Raw genomic sequence first — 15,960 nt, 5'->3', positions numbered from 1 at the left:
GTAAAAATACTGTCTTTTTTCACCATGCAGATAAATATTATTGGTGAAGACAAGGTAAGGGCATCCAAACTAAACGTTTAAGCAACTCATTAATCGAGTGACATAATTCCGTTTCTGATAGGCATCATTTTTTTCCTTTCAGAAAGCATTAAACACGGTCACCAGGTATGTTCTAGAAGATCTATAAGTTTTTTGTTAACTAAACTCTCGAGGTTATGTAGATAATCAATGAAGGTCGTTTACCATTAATTACAGTGATCCACATAGAGCAACCGAGTGAGGCGAACATATAAGCATCACAACAGATACCAGGTATGACCACATGACACAGTCAAATCTACCCCCATGAACCAGTTTAGTAAAGATTCTCACACATTCCTATATGTTTTTTATTACAGAACTGCCCCTGATGAAGGTACCGTTGCGGTGCCGAAATGCATTGGGCTCACTCGTAAACTCATGATGATTGTATGGTGATACACATGTAATGCCAAAGAATCGAATATGTAAATATGTATCAAAGTTTGTACAACAGAGAAAATTAACCATATGCTTGTGTTATGAATTATGAAAATAACAAATGAGCATGTTTACTGAAACAAAAGATGCAATAATCAAAAATTGAAAATAAGAATAAAAAGATAATTAGTAGCACAACAAAAATGTGTTATGAATGATTAAAGTGCGGAGCACCAAGTGAACAGTGCACGATTAGGTGGGTCCAAAAACCCATCATAACTACTGTTTGGGGTGGAGGACAGGGACCTGTGTTGTGACTGTGACAGACTGTGGGACCCTGATGCATAATTCCCTTTGTTGTATTTACTATAACATGGTCATGCAGTTTACACTGTGGCATGAACTGAAAATCTGGCTCTTTAATCTCCCTTCGTATGTCTGCATCACCTCTTCTTTCTTGTTTACATTGGCTCCCAGCACAATTATTTAAAGCACTCTGCATTCCATTACCATGCCTCTACACCACAGGAAACTGCGAGAACTCGACCCAAACCTATTCATAATAATCTGGGTTTACATGGCAACTGTCTTGCTAATTATTTATTTCACTAATGATTCGTGTTTGAAAACCATCCCTTGCAACTTTAGTGTTATAAAGTGGCATATTATTGTCGTAGCTTATTAATCAAATGCAATAGGTTTTTGAACACATGGCATTTGGAATGTATATATTTGAAAGCAGTTTCATACATGATAATGAAGGAAGAGTTTTGGGGCCATATGTAGGTAATTTCTATTTAGCGATTCCTAAATACCGAATTTTACCGATTCGGTATTTAAGAATCTGTAAATAGTATGTAGGTAAAAAATCTGTTATATTTACCGATTCGGTAATATACCGAATCGGTAATAGGGGGAGCATATTCAAGGGTGGCAGGGTGTCACATTGACACCATGTTGCACCCCTGAATCGTGCATGTGGGCACATGTGGCGCACATACATGCCCTAAGGGCATGTATGTCTGCCACATGGAGCATTTAAGAAAGCACAACATTGCTTTTTTAATGGATTCGATATTTAACACCAACTTGTAGTTGGTGGTGAATAACGAATCCTTAAATCAAAAATGCACTCACTTGAGTGCTCCCTACATAGGATTTAAGGATTCAGTAATTTACCGATTCGGTATTTTAAGGATTCAGTAATTTACCGATTCCTTACATTACTGAATCAGTAAATTACCGAATCCTTAAATCCAGCCACCTACATTCGAAAAAGCTAAATACCGGTCGGTAACGGGAAATTTACCGATTTTCGTCCGTTACCGACCGAGATTAAGCTACCTACATATGGCCCTTGATGGGGTAAAATATCTGTCAAAAATATCTGTCAAAGTTCACACAATTTAAGTGAGGAAGCCCTGATTTATCCACATTTACTGGTTTCACTTTATACAAATCAGCTAATAATTGGCAATCTATTTGTTTTTCCTTATGTTAATGGTTTGTTTTTACCTATTGTGCAATTTTCAGCCGTTTTTATATAGGGACTAACAGAACTCGACTCAAAGGTATTGACAATGTTGCTCTATGCTAATCTGGCCCATGTACAGAGTTTACATGACAACTGTCTTGCCTTGTAGTTCACTAATCATATTTAAAAACTATCACTCTGTCACTGCACCGCTTATCCCATTACATTTTTTATTTTTATTTGCAATGGAAATGCCACTGACCTCCCAAAAAATGCTGTACTGTCCACTCCCCCAACCCCCCACCCTAAGGTCAAGCTGAAGCCCCAGCCCGACCCCTCTCACACTTCACAAGCCGCCACTGGCTCTATGTCCTGTGCTTGCATGATACTTCTATTTGTATATGTACAACCGTATTTGGCCTTGTCCACATCTAAGGATTTTATTGATGACTGCACTTTCTGCCCTCTATATTCTCCCCTGAATACCTATGTGGGGCAGAAGAAGCTTGTTCCAAGACGTGACACTGTGCCTGCCTTCTGCCTTGGCATGCCAATTAACGGACAAAGGTGCAAGAACATTTCCTGTGTTTTGTGGCAGCTGGAGTCTGTTTGCTTTGCGTCGCTCTAAGGAGGGTTGGAGGATTTATTACTTAACAGAGGCAGGAAGTTAAAGGTTACGTTATAGGAAGTTACGTTTAGTAGATGTTAATAGAATCACTGTTAAACAGTAGAGGAAGTTAAGAAAGTTACAATTGCAGGAGGATTCTTGCTGGGTTACAATATGTGGGGGACAGGACCTTAGGGGTGGGTGGTAGTTATATTTGGTGACAAACTTTGTATACTGATGATTTAGTTTTGTAAGGGGGTATACCAAGGAATGTTGTGATGCACACCTGTTTCAATAAAGTGGCCTTTTTCACACATAAGGAAGTGTTAGTGGTCTGTGCTGCACCTCTCTCATTCAATAGAGATTTGGGGAATAGCCAAATGGAGGGAGGTCCGTCCCCCGGGGGTATTGGGCAAAATGGTATGGTCTAGACCACCGTACACCTTTTGGCTACATTCATTAAAGGATGTAGCTCAAGGATATATAAGCGGCCTTTTTGGGCTGCTATCCACCATTTTGTGGTAGGTGACACAGTGGCAGCCCGGTGAGAACGTTTTAGTGCAGGTTTTTTCCCACCCTCCCGTCCCCCAGACAAAAGGGTTTTCTTGGGAACTAGCAGCAAATTTTCACATTAAGCGTTGACCATTTTGTTCAGGACAGGTGTACAGGGACTGTAAGCATTAATATGGTTATCGCATTGAGATAGGTGCAGGTGTTTTGGTGATTGGCCGTCAAGTCTGCATGGGCTTAGCTACCGTTATTGTTATTGCCATCGGAAAACCAGCCTGAAAGGGAGGTGTGAACAAGCTCACACCAGTACGAGGTAGGTAGTTAAAGGTTTGGTTATAGCAAGTTACGTTTAGTAGATGCTAATAGATTCAGTGTTAAATAGTAGGGAAAGTTAACAATTTCACAATTGTAGGAGTCCAGTATGTTAGGACATAGATACTTGCTGGGTTACGTTGTGTGGGGTGCAGGACCTTAGAGATGTGGAGCAGGAATATTAGGTGACAAACTTTATATAGTGAGGTTTTAGTTTTGTAAGACGGTATTCCTAGGTATTTTGTGATGCACACCTGTTTCAATAAAGCAACCTTTTTGACACATAAGAAAGTGTTTTTGGTCTGTGCTGAGCCTCTCTCACCCAATTAGTTTTTTTCCTCACTTACCTCTACTTTTCTTTTTCCTTACCTTTGAGAACACTTTTTTACGTGGAAAACCCCTTTTCTTAAACGTTCTTAGAAATTGGATCTGCTCTCTTTCCGTTTTACTGGTGTAATTTCTATTGTTTGTGAAGGTAACGCCATCCAACGCCTCCCCAAGTACTGTGAAAACCCACAATCAGTCAGTATACTGTTCAATACATTATGCACCCACTAACCCCCGCCACTTCACCTTTCGTGCCCTCATCCAACATTAGTGCTTTGAAAACTGAACTATCACATTTCCGTGCTACTAAGTATTTGGGCTCTTTTTATATTTATTTAGAATTGTATTTTCACGAAACACAACTGCATCAGTCAATATCAGTTGTAAATGATATAAGACATAGGAGTAGAACTTTGGCTCATGATGTTTTTATTGATTATTTAAACAAGATCTGGATATGAAAATAGTTGCATATGGCAGTGTTGGAATATAAATTTATAAGCATAAAAGTAGGCATACACAAACTCAAAGTTCCTATAGGGCAGTGTGGTGAACAAAGAAGTCTGAAACCCTATGAAGAGGATGAAAGAAGGCACAGACTAGCATTCTCCTCTCTGTTCTCTTATTTTTTATGGAATCTAAGAGTCTCCCTTCTTCAGCCACCTTTGTAGTTGTGTTTCTTTTTTGTATTATTGTTCAGGGTTAGTTCACATTTTGCTCTCAGACGTTTTTATTACTCCTTTCGGAATTAGGGCCCTCACACACCCAGCCCACTGGTTGTCATGCTTCATCATTGGACATGCTCCTCATTGGGTCAGCGCTGCAATACCCGCCGAACACCCTTAGTGGGGGCTCTTTAGCAGAGATCTTTTTTCCTTGCCGTTTGGTGAGTGTGTGTAAGGGGTCCTAAAGTGTAGAAGTGTAGCGTTGTGGTTTCTAAAAAGACCAAGTGAGTTAAAACAAGGAGAGGGAGGATCAGGGCAACTAATTTAATAATCCTGCCTCCCACCCTGATTAAAAAGAGTGATGGTGACTGTCTATAGTGATGGTATAGGCAGTTGCTCTATGCTTCATGCGTTCAACATCTTTCTTGCCCTGATTGTCCCAAAAGGATCAGGGCACAATTCTTCAGGGCCTAATATGGAAGTTGGAATCTACACTAAGTGGCTGATAATGCGGTGTAATGACCTAGATATTACCAGTCTGGAGGCGCCAGTGGTGTGTGATGTCCATGGGTGAGGTAGGTAATCTAAAAATAAAAGAGCACATATATAAAAACAAACAGTCACTGTTAGCATGACTAATCCAACTAGGATTGTCCAAGCGTTTCAACGTTATCCATAAGCTTTACCATTCAATGTAGTGCTGGTTTCATATGGATTATTTAAGGCATAGCATGTGCAATAGTAGCATGTATTTAACAATGCCTGTGATGCAATAAAGACATTAAAAACGGTACTGTAGCAGTAGAGCAACAGACAAAAAAGGGGGGTGTTGTGGTGAGGGGGAGTAAAAGTAATGAGGGGCAGAGAGTATAAGGGCTGCATCAAGCCATAATTTAACTATACCAATGGTCAATTAAATTATGTAGCAATGGAAGACCAAATTATACAGCAGATGTTATGAAGCAAGAAAACTTACATTCTGCTGCTTAATCTGGCACCGTCGGTGATAGTTTTATTTTGTAACTATTAACACAAAGACATTGTCTGGTAAAAGGTTCAACTCAAAGTACCAGTTTCACATCGGAGCACTGCAGGGCACCCACTGTGGCACTTATATATAATAATAATAATAATTATTATTATATTTTAATCTGTTGGAGCTAGAAAGAACTACTGACACCGACCTACAGGTGCGACAACATCCCCACAGAATGTCAGATGTAACTGATAAGGAATGTAACTCTCCTTGCCTGTCTCCTACCTCTTCTTTCTCCCATGTTTTCTGCCTTTTTCTGTCTATCTCTCTCTCTTTATTCTTTAACTATCGTCATGAGGGGTAGGCGAAACAAACGTGATATAATGTCTCAATACACTGATGTACAAGCTGCACTTGGTACAACCTATGCTAACCCTGTAACAGAATTGCTAATGTGTTCTTGTATAAAAGTAAATAAAACAAATTGAAAAAAAAAGAAAAGAGTAAATTATACAGCAATAGGGTGACTGCGAAACTAGAGCAGTGAGTTTATAATTATGTGGCAATCATCATAGCCGCAGAATCATATAATTCCAATGGCCCTGGGTATACCTAATCAGGAAAGCATGTTTTTAATCAGGAAGAGGCTCCCCAAGACTGTTAATATTGCCTCAAACCATGCCAGATTTCTTTTCTATCCGTTACCCCTTCTTCATCATCTTTTTTTCATTTTACTTTGTACTAATTGCTTCAGGCGGACTATATCGTTTGAGGGAGCAAATACCACATCAATTACTTTGATTCTGGTTGGGTTTGCAATGCAATCCTCTTCTAATCCACTGGGAACCATGCCACAATTGGGGGGCACCCAAGCGCAGTCGTAGTTACTGTGCCATGATTTCTGGAGAGGGTGTCCTTGCCGATCAATCTTCTTCACTCTGCCTACATTCACTCGAAGTTTCAGAACGACGTTTCGACCCTCCATGCCAATTGGATATCTTCTTGCTTTCTCAATCACTCTGCTGACGTACACCCCAGGTCCCAGCATTCCATCTTCCGAGCGTCTGAATCCTGACTTGATAATGGATTCCGCCTTTTCAACTGTGGTCCCGTGGTACATGACGTAGAGCTTCCCATCAATGGGATCCTCGAGGGCCTGCAGGCCGACATCGCTGTAATAGGGCAAATCCTCTTCTGCCCAGAGGTCATTCGCATATGACAATGAGAAACTCATTGCACAATCTAGAAGACATAAGGAAACGAAAGAGCATGAGTCTATCACCGACTCTCATTCGGAAATTAAGTTAGATATTTTCACAAAAAAGGCTGCAAACGTTGGTCATAAATACTTGTTTTTGTTATGAACACTGTTATGTTTATGTGGATTCATGAGAATTAAAACCAGACTCGGTCCGTGCCGGTAATAACGGTGGGGCGGTGGGGCTGTGTAAAGGGGGATTCCGAGGGACGATGCAGAGGGAAAATTAAATATTTAATTAATTTCCCCTCAGCATCGTCCCTTTGGAATTCCCGCTTTCACGGCACCACCACCCCACTGCCCCACAGCCGTTACCTGCATGGACCATGGCTGATTAAAACTATAGTCATAAAAGATATCATTTTAAATCAAGTAGAAATATCAAGACTTTTAGACCTGGCATTTTTAGCAGTTATACCCCCAGACCTTTTGCTTTTTAACTCCCTGTTTTTCACCTCATTTTTGTTAGTTTTAGGACTCTGGGCACTTTATCACTGCTGATCAGGGCAGAAGAGCATATGCTCTCCGTGTAAATCGAGTTACTGATTTCTATATACATGATTTGCATATTTGATTTATTAATAAGCTTCTAGTGTACCCAGGGCCTGTAAATGAAATGCTACTAGTGGGCTTATGGCACTGGTTGTGCCATCCACACAAGTAGCTCTTCCAGTCTGTCTGCAGTGTCTGTGAACGCAGTTTTAAATTGCCATGTTGAACTGGCAAGGGCACCCAATTGCCATGCCTATCCCTTCCATTTAATTACATACAAGTCGCTCCTAAGGTAGGCCTAAGGTACCCACCATGCCAGGTTGCAGTGTATGTGAAAGGTAGGACATGTAGTGGTGTGCTTTACATGTCCTGATATTGAAGTATTGTGTTTTTCATTTTTACTATTAAAAGACTAGCTCTCCCATACGCTAACAGAGCAGCTTCCTTGTGACATCTTACACATGTAACTTTCACTTGGGAACAGCTAGAGATTTCGAGTTCAGGATCTCTGAACTCAGAATTCAATAAAGCGCCTTTTAGTAAAGGAGGCCTCTAAATTGTGGGTTTGAAAATGTCACTTTTTGAAAGTGGGCATTTTTTGCTTACCCATCCTGTGCCTCTGCCGGCCTGTGGTATCAACATCTGGTTTTAGATTGACAGGTAACTCCTCACTCCAAACACTCACACAAGGGGAGCTAAGGTGTGCCCTGCATGTGCTGATGCACCATCCTGGGTAGAGTGGTGGGAGGAGTTGTCACTTGCCCCTAAAGAGGCTGTGGCTGCCTTGCACAATGCTGTCTCCACCTCCTGTAGTGTGGCTGGACAAGGGAGGACAGAACTGTTTTCACTGAGCAAGAGAAACTTTCTGACAAAGACTTCAAATGGAAACGGGGTGTAAGTATTAGACCTAAAACCCCAAAACTTTAGATTACTTCTGGAATCAAGAGGAACCTCTGCCAAGGAAGAAGAGCTGAAGAGTTGTGAGTAGGGGTACTGCCCCTTTGTTGTGTTTTACTTTGCTGGGTTGACCTGCAGTTGCTGCTTCTGCTAAGGAGAGGGCAAAGACTGGACTTCACTGTGAAACCTGCTTGAGAAGGATCTCCAAGGGCTTGTGCATGCTTGACTCCTGTTTCGAAGTCTCAGGGCGACAAAGACTTCACCTACAACCTTCATAAACTCCACTGCTGGAAGTTCTGCCCTGCAATGGGGGTGCCTATTCCAGTTCATGGCCCCTGGAGGTTGTTCCTGCTACAAAAAGCTGTGAAGAACTGACGAAACAAAGAAAAACGACACTTCGCTCTTCTTGCGGCTGTATTATTTGACGCTGCACAGCCATGCAGGAGAAAATTCTGATGCACAACCCCATGTGGCCGAGGAATTGAAGCAGTGCCTGTCATCGGCCCGAAAAAACGCTACACACCGAAGCCTGTGCACCGATCTCTGAAGTCCCAGATCACCACACCAACTACTAGCCTGTGTGGCTTAAAGTATTGACGCATTGTTGGACTGCGGCTGGAGAAATTGATGCATCGATCTCCAGCGCTACCGGATTTCCACGCATTGCACCTGTGCACCTAATCTACATCAATACTGGGGCTACAGTATGAAACCGGCGCATCGCCTCCCCGCACAGTAAAATACCAAAGTATCACCTCCTCTCCAGTAAGGAACCAACGCATCACCTCCCTTGCGTGGCAGTAGGGAACTGAAGCATCACCTCCCCTGGAGCAAGGAACCAACGCTCACCGTTCTGCTCATAAGGAACCAACACATTGCCTTTCCAGAGTCTATTTTGCTTGTGAGTTTTGATGCATGCCAGGCACTTTGCCACGCATCCATAGTTTTCTATGGACAGAAGGAATATGCTACTTACCAGTATGCATCTGTTCTTGGCATAGAGGGCTGCAGAGTGGTACATTTATGAATAGATCGCCATCTGGTGTTGGGCTCGGATGATTGCACTTTGTTTTTCTTCTGGAGAAGTCTTTGTCGTCATAGGTGACTCCTCCTCTCGGTGTTAGTGCGCATGGGCATCGGCTCCATCCTTAGATTGTTTTGCCATAGTAGGGTTAGATGGAGTAGTGTAGTGTAGTACATAAAGATATGCCCATGTAAATGTATCTAAATAAGATAATGTTGGGACAGACACAGGTTTCCGGGGAGGCAGGGAGGGCATGTACCACTCTGCAGCCCTCTATGCCAAGAACAGATGCATACTGGTAAGTAGCATATTCCGTTCGAGGCATATGGGCTGCAGATGGTACATTTATGAATAGATTGTACAGCAGTTACCTCCCTAGCGGTGGTCACCAGTGTCTGTCGCAACTGTCTGAAATAGAGTTTTTAATACAGCTTGGCCCACTCTGGCTTGTTGTGCAGCCTGTACATCAACACAGTAGTGCTTTGTGAATGTATGTGGTGTAGACCAAGTTGCTGCTCTACATATGTCATCTAGGGGAATGTTCCCTAAGAATGCCATAGATGCTCCTAGTTTTCTTGTGGAATGAGCTCTAGGAGGAACAGTTAATGTTCTCTTTGCTTTAATGTAACATATTTGTATGCATCTTACAATCCATCTTGCGATGCCTGCTTTAGAGATAGGATTGCCCTTATGTGTTGGGGAAAATGCTACAAATAGTTGTTTAGTTTTCCTGAAACCTTGTGTTCTTTCTATGTAGTATGAAATGGCTCTTTTAACATCTAGTGTATGTAGAGCCCTTTCTGCCACCGTCTGTGGCTTTGGAAAGAAGACTGGTAATTCCACTGGCTGATTGATGTGGAATGCTGAAATTACTTTAGGCAAGAACCTTGGGTTTGTTCTAAGAACCACTTTATTCTGGTGTATCTGTAGGAATGGTTCTTGTATTGTTAATGCCTGTAACTCGCTTACTCTTCTGAGTGAGGTAATGGCTATAAGGAATGCCACCTTCCATGTAAGGAATTGTATTTCGCACCTATGCATAGGTTCGAAGGGTGGCCCCATTAGTCTGGTGAGTACTACGTTGAGGTTCCAGACTGGGGTAGGTGGTAATCTTGGTGGAATGACTCTTTTAAGACCTTCCATGAATGCTTTTATCGCTGGTACTCTGAACAGTGATATGCGCTGCCTGTTTTGTAGGTATGCTGCTATAGCTGCTAGATGTACTCTGATAGATGTGTACGCTAGATTACATTGCTGTAAGTGTAACAAGTAGCAAATAATCTCCCTTGTTGATACGTCTAGAGGGTTGATATTGTTATTAGTGCAGTGTATAGCAAACCTCTTCCACTTAGCTGCATAGCATGCTCTGGTGGTTGGACGTCTCGCTTGTTTAATTATTTCCATGCAATTTGGGGGGAGATCTAAGTACCCAAATTCTAGGATTTCAGGAGCCAGATCGCTAAGTTCAATTGAGTTGGATCTGGGTGCATTATCTCTCCATGGTTCTGTGTAAGGTGCATGGGTAGAATTTGTAGCTTTTGATGTGGCACTTGTGAGAGTTGCAGGAGCGTGGTGAACCACGGCTGTCTTGCCCACGTGGGTGCTACTAGTATCATTGTCATTGAATGTTGTTGCAGTTTCCTGACCACTAATGGTATTAGTGGGAGAGGGGGAAAAGCGTATGCAAATTTGTTGGACCAATTTATCCATAACGCATTGCCCTGCGACAGGTGATGTGGGTACCTGGACGCGAAGCTTTGGCATTTTGCGTTCTGATGAGTGGCAAATAGGTCTATCTCTGGTTGTCCCCATCTTTGGAAGAATGGCTGCAGTATTTGTTGGTGCAGTTCCCATTCGTGTATTTGTTCCGACTGTCTGCTTAAGATGTCTGCTATCTGGTTTTGAACTCCTGGTAGGTGTTCGGCTAACAGATAGATGTTTTGAGGAATGGCCCATCTCCAAATCTCCTGTGCCAGTCTGGATAATTGGAGAGAGTGCGTCCCCCCCTGTTTTTGAATATAATACATGGCTGTCATGTTGTCTGTTCTGATCAGGACTGCTTTGTGGATAACATGTATCTGAAAGGCTTTCAATGCTAGAAACACTGCCAGTAGTTCTAGATAGTTGATGTGCAGTGTTTTTTCCTGCACACTCCACCTTCCTTGTACTGTGTATTTGTCCATATGTGCTCCCCATCCGGTGAGCGATGCGTCTGCTGTTATTGTCACCTGTGGAATTGGCTCTAGGAACGACCGCCCCTTGGTAATGTTTGTTCTGTTCCACCACTTCAGAGAGCGGTGTGTGCGGTCGTCTACCAACACCAGATCCGTAATCTGTCCTTGAGCCTGATTCCACTGTGTCGCTAAGCATTCTTGTAGCGGACGCATTTGTAGTTTTGCATATGGTATTAGCAGTATGCAGGATGACATCATGCCTAGTAGCTGCATGAACACTCTTGCTGTTAGTGAGTGTTGTGGCTGAAATCTCTGAATGATTGTAAGCATTGCTTGGACTCTTATTGCGTTGGGGTACACTTTGGCTTTTTCTGTGTCTATGGTAGCCCCCAGATATTGTTGAACTTTGTTTGGTTGTAGGTGTGACTTTGTGTAGTTCACCGTGAACCCTAGCTGGTGTAGTAGCTGAATTGTCTTTTGTGTGTGTTGCAGACACTCCTCTTGCGACCTGGCTTTTATTAGCCAGTCGCCCAAGTATGGGAAGACATGAATTTGTTGTCTTCTTAGGTGAGCTGCTACCACTGCCAGGCATTTTGTGAACACTCTTGGTGCCGTCGTGACACCAAATGGGAGGACTTTGAACTGATAGTGTTGTCCTTCTACCACAAACCTGAGGTATTTCCTGTGGGCTTTGTGAATAGGGATATGAAAGTAAGCGTCTTTTAGATCCTTTCTTCAGTAAAGGAAGTACTTGTTGGAGCGTGACCATGTGGAAATGTTCCGAATTTATGTATGCGTTGAGAGGTCTTAGGTCCAGTATTGGCCTTAGAGACCCATCCTTTTTGGGGATTAGGAAGTATAGTGAGTATACTCCTGTTCCCTGTTGGTGCTGTGGAACCTTCTCTATGGCATGCTTTTCTAGCAGTGATATTACTTCCTGTTTTAACAGTGTCAGGTGATCTTGTTTCATTGGACGCTGTTTGGGGGGGATGTTTGGTGGGGTAGCTGTAAGTTCTAGGCAATAACCATGTTGGATAATTTGTCTTACCCACTTGTCTGATGTGATGTTTTCCCACACAGGTAGGAACTGTGATAGGCGTCCCCCTACCGGTGTTATATGGTCTGGGGGAAGCTCTATGAAGTCACTGTTTTGGGGTTGGAGAGTTGCGGTTGTTGTTGTTTCCGCGACCTCTACCCTTGTTGTTGTTACCCCTGTATCCACCTCTAGAATTACCTCTGGGTGATGTAGGTGTAAAAGAGGTTTGCTGTTGGTTTGTACCTGTACTTTTGGATCCTCCTCTATAGGTGGATCTACGAAAGGAACCTCTTTGTGTCGGCTGCTGCAATGCTCCCATTGATTTAGCCGTTTCTGTATCTTTTTTCATTTTTTCTAGGGCCTCATCTGTCCCTGTGCCAAAAAGTGTTTTCCCATCAAAAGGTTGATTAAGTAACGAGGTTTGTACCTCTTGTTTGAATCCTGACACTCTGAGCCATGCATGTCTCCTTAGCATGATGCTTGTATTTGTCGACCTTGCCGCAGTTTCTGCCGCGTCTAGGGCGCACTTTATTGAAGTGTTAGTAATTAACTTCCCTTCTTGTATAAGTTGATCAGCTCTCTTTTGATGTTCTTTAGGGAGATGTTTGATGAGTGTTTCTAACTCATCATAATGCGCTCTGTCATACCTTGCAAGTAGTGCTTGCGTATTAGCTATGCGCCAACTGTTTGCCGCTTGAGATGCTACTCTCTTGCCAGAGGCATCTATTAGTTTAGACTCCTTGTCAGGAGGTGGCGCTTCTCCCGTAGATAAAGAGTTTGCTCTCTTGCGAGCGTTTGTGACCACTAGTGAGTCTAGAGGAATTTGTCCCTTAATGTATATTGGGTCTTTTGGAGCTGCCCTATATTTTTTATCAATTCTTGGGTTCAATACCCTAGCCCTCACTGGGTCTTTGAATATCTCTGATGTATGACTGAGAAGGCCTTTTAGCATTGGTAGTGTTCCTGATGTTCTTTGTGCAGTAGGTAGTGTCTCTAATAAGAAGTCCTGTAGTAGAGGTTCTGTATGTAGGTCTACCTTATGAAATGTTGCTGCTCTAGTAATGAGTTGTGCAAACCCAGTATTGTCATCAGGAGGTGAAGGTTTTGAGGGATATGACTCAAGGTCGGTATCATTACCTGATCCCACATTATACTCCTCCCATGGGTCTGCCTCCTCTGGGATTGTGTCCTCATCATCCCCAGGGTGTCCCCCCTCCCCTGTGTCACTTTCTCCATCTGTTGTAGGTGTAGATGGACGTGTGGGAGGAATATCTGGCCTATTGTGAGGAATAGGCGGAGATGGTGTGTGAGGTTTTGGAGAAGGGGGAGGAGTTGTATTCGTCCCCATTGTTCTCTTCTTTGGATGAGCCTTGTCGTCCAAATGTTCATGTTTCCTCTTTTTAGGTAGCTCTGTGACTACCTTGCCAGTCTTTGGGTCAATAAACAAAGTCTTTTGTTTAGGATCCGTTCCGTGTTCCTGTGTCGGTACCGCAGTTTTCGGTTCCGAAAGGTGTCTTTTCTTTGAAATGTCCATTTGTATTTTCGGTGCCGAAGTTTTGTTCGGATCCGACTTCTTCGGTATCGAAGATGTCCCTTGTGTCGAGGGTGTTTTCGGCGCCGAAGCGTGCTTCGGTGTCGACATGGACTGCTTCGACTTCGAGCTTTCCTTTACGTGGTGCTTCGGTGTCGATGTGGTTGGTTTATCGGAACCGGAACCACTATGATGGGGGACCGAGTGTTTCGGTTTCTGTTTCGTTGCCGGGCTCGAAGGCGGGGCGTTGGAAACTTTTTTCGGTTGTCTGACCGGGCTCGAGGGCGGGGTCGACACCGTGCGGGGTTTGTTTTTCGGTACAGGGACGTCGTCACTCACGGTTTGTTGGACGTCGAATTCCTCGACGTCGGACTCGTCCGCTTCTGACCCCGCCTCGTCGGCCTCTTCTTCTTCCTCTTCTGGTTGCTGGTCCTCGAACAGCTCCGGGATTGCTTGTGACTGCATTCTCGATACCTCGTGTCTTCGGGCTCGACGGTTTCTAATCGTCGACTTTGACGAGAATGCTGCACAGGCCTCACAGTCCCTGGATTCGTGTTCAGGGGACAAGCAGAGGTTGCACACTTCGTGTAGGTCCTTGTGTGGGAACTTAGCACCACACGTTGGACATTTTTTGAATGGAGTCCTTTCCATGGACCCCGGGCTGGACTACGTCGAGTTTCTCGTAGTCGTCGTCCTATTTGATATCTGTATGTTGGATTTTTGTCATTTTAGTCTTGTTTGGTTTAGACAAAGATTCTTTTTTTTTCTAATCTGGTGTGGCATCCATTTGTAGTATTTTCACTGTGTTAGTGTGTGTTATGTGCAATGTCTTGACACATTGCCTCGGAGATAAGCATGACTGCTCGTGGCAAGCTACAACGACGGTGAGTAGGGGTTAGTTTAGACGTGTAACTCCCTTATCCTGACTAGAAGGTAGGTCCCTACTTGGACAGGTTGGAAGCCACTGCCAACTAGAGACCCCCATTTCTAACAAAGATTAATTTTACAACGATAATCAGCAGTCAGAAAACATAAGTTATTTACCTGTAGTGTGCAGCTTGACCCAGCGTAGTCTCACTTGCTATGCATATCGCACCTCATATGCCTTAGGTCTGGATGAAAGGTCAGGTGATGGCAATGTATTTTGTGTAAATGAGGTAAAATGGCATTAGGTGTCATCTGCTTTCTATCATTTAGTGAAATGTCTTATTTCAGGGCAGTTTAATCTGGCCAGACTGTCTTCCATATCTGTATGAAACTAAAGGTTTGAATGCATTGTAGAGATCCCGAGCTGGTAGTTATTAAATGCAGACACTAGTTAAGAAAATAAAATTCAGGCATGCTGAAGTGCAAATCTGTCTTTGTTTAGTTAATCTACAAACTTGAAGTCATTGTCACTTGGATGTAGAAATAAACGTTAACAGAGGCCTTTCATTACACTCCAAAACTTTACTAATAGGCAGACAAGCTCAGATTTTACAATCAAATGGGCCAGTTTCCAATTTTGCGTTGTATTTTACTAGGCAGAGATGTGCTAGCTTGCTTTTGAGAGTACTATTACAGCTCTGCGTGATAGTCTCTTAAATTGCGACTATCTGCATTGATATTATTATTATTATTCTTAAAATACAATACAATACATTAAATACATGGCTTTAGTAAAGCTCGAGTACTAAAGAAAGTTGACATGTAGAGGAAAGTAAGTTAAGTTTCGGTTTGTAGGCAGAACGGGTAACTACTGCATGTACTTGAGGTTGTTCCTTATGCCTGCTCTTTTCCCTGCAGCCGGCCCCAGGGTTGTAGGCTCATGGCTCTGTACATTTGTCAAAGATCAATAAAGGTTTTACAAACAAACAAAAAAGTTTCGGTTTGTAAATATATTGCAAATTTTGCCACTGGGGCTGAATAAATGTGCGTGCATGTACTGCCGTATAACTACTGAATTACATTCAAAGATGGCGGCTAAATTGGAGGACTGATGGAAAGCCCTACATTGATATTTGTTACCAGCCGGGCCATTTAAATACACTGTGCAATTATCATGTATTCGTCGTGACAAAGGCTTATGAAGCTGAAACGCGTCCGACGCTTCACTTTTGCGGAATTAGGATCAAGAAGTAGGAGTGAAGCAATGCTTGGAATGCCATGTTCCTTGGTTTATCCCGGATGAGGAGTTGTTGATATTATAAATATTGTAAATATGATTGCTAAGCCCTGC

The 15,960-nt window shown here is 42.9% G+C and overlaps 1 long non-coding RNA gene across 1 annotated transcript in view; it reads right to left on the bottom strand.

Moving 5' to 3' along the window:
- Positions 1 to 4,107: 4,107 nt before the first annotated feature.
- The window catches only part of LOC144823372 (uncharacterized), a 42,377-nt gene continuing 30,524 nt past the window's right edge, over positions 4,108 to 15,960 (bottom strand). The window contains exon 3 of the long non-coding RNA XR_013608776.1: positions 4,108 to 6,572. This is a non-coding gene — a long non-coding RNA (uncharacterized LOC144823372). The remainder of the gene's footprint in view (positions 6,573 to 15,960) is intronic.

Source organism: Lissotriton helveticus, chromosome 3_1 (assembly GCF_964261635.1).
Source record: "Lissotriton helveticus chromosome 3_1, aLisHel1.1, whole genome shotgun sequence".
Taxonomy (NCBI): Eukaryota; Metazoa; Chordata; class Amphibia; order Caudata; family Salamandridae; genus Lissotriton; species Lissotriton helveticus.
This window is presented reverse-complemented; position numbering and strand designations above follow the sequence as displayed.